We start from the raw sequence: 3,938 nt of genomic DNA on the forward strand, positions 1-3,938 counted from the left end.
TTTATTTTGTAAATATATTTTCATTCCATTGATTTGATGATTGACAGTCACTATAGTGGGTCATGTGCCCAGTCCAAATTGGCCTAGGTCAGTGAGAAAGCCACTTTTACAACCCTAAGCACTTCAACATAATCGTGGATAGGCTCAACATTCAGCTGATCACCACAAGCTTCAGTGCCTATGAGCTTAGAAAACAACCGCTCGATTTTACAGGAAAGCACAAATGTTATTCAATATTCCGTTAGACATTTAATCGTGGGAAGGCAGCCGCGGTCATGATCTACACTGGTCATGACCCATGGGGAACAGTTTCTAGTTTTGCCCATTTCAGGATCTGGACATTTCTCATGAGCCTATAAACTACTGAACAAAAATATAAACGCAACAAACAATTAACAATTTTACTGAGTTACAGTTCATTTAAGGAAATCAGTCAATTGAAATAAATGCATTAGGGCCTAATCTATGGATTTCACATGACTGGGCAGGGGCACAGCCATTGGTGGGCCTGGGAGTGTATAGGCCCACCCACTCAGAATTAGTTTTCCCACACAAAAGTGCTTTATAAGACAGAAATATGGAGGTCCTGGGCTGGCCTTTTTTTGTCCCCAGCACAAGGTGCACCTGTGTAATGATCAGGTTGTTTAATTAGCTTCTTGATATGCCACACCTGTCAGGTTGACATTATTTTGGCAAAGGAGAAATGCTCACTAACATGGATGGTAACACATTTGTGCACAAGTTTAGTTAAGTAAGCTTTTTGTACATATGGAACTTTCTGGCATCTTTTATTTCAGCTCATGAAGCATGGGACCAACACTTTACATGTTGCGTTTTATATTTTCATTCAGTATACATCAATAATTAGGTATGATATCAAAACTGAGCTCTGTCCAGACCAATGAGCATATGACGTGTCCTTTGAAACTCTCAGATGCGCCACCAAGCGTTTTTAAAAGGCGCTGCATTGTCAATGTGATGTCTACACTGGCTGTGCAGCATTTAAGGTGATATGGCCTCTGCAGAGGGTGTTACGAATCCCTTTTGGCCTGACAGTCTAGGGGGGGGGGGGGGGGGTGGTAATGAGACCCGTAACATAACTCATGCAATTTATAATAGTGACAAAGTAAAAGTGAGAACGAAATAACCACGACAACTGAAATCTACCGTCAAACTCAGGGTTTATTGGAAAACACATGGTAATGGGGGGAGCAAGAAAAGGGGCTGAGCTGGACCCAAGGAAAGAAACAATAAGTATTCAAAAACACCCCTAAGCTAGACTAGCCTACTTTAACAGCTAACTAACCAAAAATACAGTGGGTGGTCCAAGGGCTTGAACTTGGTGTAGCCAGGTCATTCAACAAATATTCCACCTCATCCCTCATTATCTTCCTCTTGGAAGCGTTGATACGATATGCGTGTTGCTTGATAGGTGTAGCATTTCCAACAATGTCATGTTCCAACACGTTTGTGCGAGTAGGAACGTCATTAAAGGGACATGGAAAACTGTAGTAGCCTCACAATATCATCGGCCTGTCCTTCCGTTAAATGAACCAGACCGGATTGGATAGACAGCAGCATTTCTGAGTTGGGCAATCTAACACACTGCTGCTGAGTATTGCGCAACTCCAATCCATCAACATCATCAATATGACAGTCCACTATGATAGCAGTAGTAGCAGAGGAGACAGCAGTACCTTCCTCTGTTTTTGAACTCTCTAACTGTGTGATGGGTCGGGTTTGGTAAGCTTTCAACATGTTAATGTGACACACACGAGATTGGCGTTGTCTTATCAGGAGTTTGAAGCACATAGTCAGTTTCACTTATTTTATTTTCAATTAAATAAGGACCAGAGAAACGAGCTGACAGGGAAGATCCTGGAACAGGTAATAACACCAATACTTGGTCACCTGGCTGTAGTGGATAAGAAACAGCCTCTTTATCATAGTGTCTTTTCATGCTCCTCTGTGAGGAAGACAGAGCTTCCTTTGCGAGAGCACAAGCTTGGTGTAGGCGCTCACGAAAGCGACTAACGTAGTCCAACACATTCTCGTCTCCTGTACACAACTCTTGGGACAAGAACTGTTCTTTAAGGACTTTCATTGGTCCTCTCACTGTGTGACCAAACACTAGTTCAGCCGGGCTGAAACCTAGGGACTCCTGCACAGTTTCACGAGCAGCAAACAAAACTAGAGGAACTCCCTCATCCCAATCTTTCTCAGATTCCAAACAATATTTACGTAGCATAGACTTCAGTGTCTGATGCCATCTTTCAAGCGCACCCTGAGACTCTGGGTGATAGGCGCTTGACACACGGTGCGTAATTGACAAGGATTTTAACACCTGCTTGAAGAGCTTGGATAGGAAATTGGTACCTTGATCGCTTTGTACCACCTTAGGTAACCCGAATGTCGTGAAGAATTTTATTAAGGCTTTACTCACTACCGGGGCTGTAATCCTTCGCTGAGGAATGGCCTCGGGGTATCTTGTAGCCATACACATAATCATTAACAAAAACTGGTTACCCGATTTTGTCTTCGGTAACGGTCCAACACAATCAACCACCACATGCTCGAATGGTTCACCTATGACAGGTATGGACAAAGAGGAGCGGGAGGAATAACCGGATTTGGTTTTCCTGTTATCTGACATGTGTGGCATGTCCGACAGAACTGAGCCACATCTTGTTTTAAACCCGGCCAAAATAAATGTTGAAGGATCCGATCATAAGTCTTTGTGATTCCTAAATGACCAGATCACTGGTGATCATGAGCAAGGGATAACACATTTTGTCAAAAGGCTGTAGGAATCACTATTTGATAAACACCATTCCAATCTCCACACGCGTCAACATGGGATTTCCATTTACGCACAAGGAGATTACCATCAATGAAGTAAGCCACGTTCTTCTTCTTCACATCTTCCAATGAGACAACACTAGAAAAACATTTAGCAAGCTTGTTGTCAACCTTTTGGTTAGCAATCAGCTGCTCACGAGTGACTGGTAACTGTATTGCATCAGCAATAAGTTCAACGTTCTTTGATTCTTTCCTGGGCTGTTTGTCAGAGGTGATCAGCTTCTCAGAGGTATCACACAATCCATCCTCTTGATCATCCTCTTTGAAGAGAACAGTGTTTCGACAAATCTATCACGTCACCCTCTTGTCGTGCCTGAGCATGAGTGACAGCACAAGCGGGGAACACATGTGGATAACTCTGTGCCTGCTCATTCGAGAGAGAGTGGTCACTTTTATCCAATACGGGTACTACCTTTCCTCCGGCAATATCGTTACCCATTATAAAGGTCACACCTTTCACTGGCAACATAGGACGTACCCCCACTCTGAATATTCCACTGATTAACTCGGAGTGCACCTCACAAAGTGCATTGGCACTGGGACAAAACCCATTTCAATACCCTGCACTAACACACTGGAACCACAGTATGTATCGTCAGATAAGGGCAACACAGACAATATAAACGACTGCGCCGCACCAGTATCTAAGGATTTTAACCGGACGCTGAGACGCTTCGTCATTCGTTAGGGACACAAACCCCTCAAATAATGGTTCATAACTGCGTTCGGGGACTGAGACTTTCAAACTACAGTTACCCTGAGGCACCTGTTTTGTTGCAGCCCTCACAAATTAGACCAACACCTGTTGGCGGCTTGGCACGAAGAGGCATCCCTTGTTTGCGTTTTAGCAGGAAGCAATCATTAATCATATATCCCACTTTATGACAATAGAAACAGGGACGCTCATTCTTCTGGCGTGCTTGATATATCATTGCTGGCCGATTAGGGCTAAAAGTAGGCAACTCTGTGGCTCTACTCTCAGTTTGAGCCGAAAACACACTCTTGTGCGTCAACACAAACTCGTCTGCCAACACAGACGCTTCTGCCAGGGAGGATCCTTTCTGTTCGTTTAGGTAAAC

The sequence above is a fragment of the Oncorhynchus kisutch genome, linkage group LG28, assembly GCF_002021735.2.
Source record: "Oncorhynchus kisutch isolate 150728-3 linkage group LG28, Okis_V2, whole genome shotgun sequence".
In the NCBI taxonomy this organism is placed as follows: domain Eukaryota; kingdom Metazoa; phylum Chordata; class Actinopteri; order Salmoniformes; family Salmonidae; genus Oncorhynchus; species Oncorhynchus kisutch.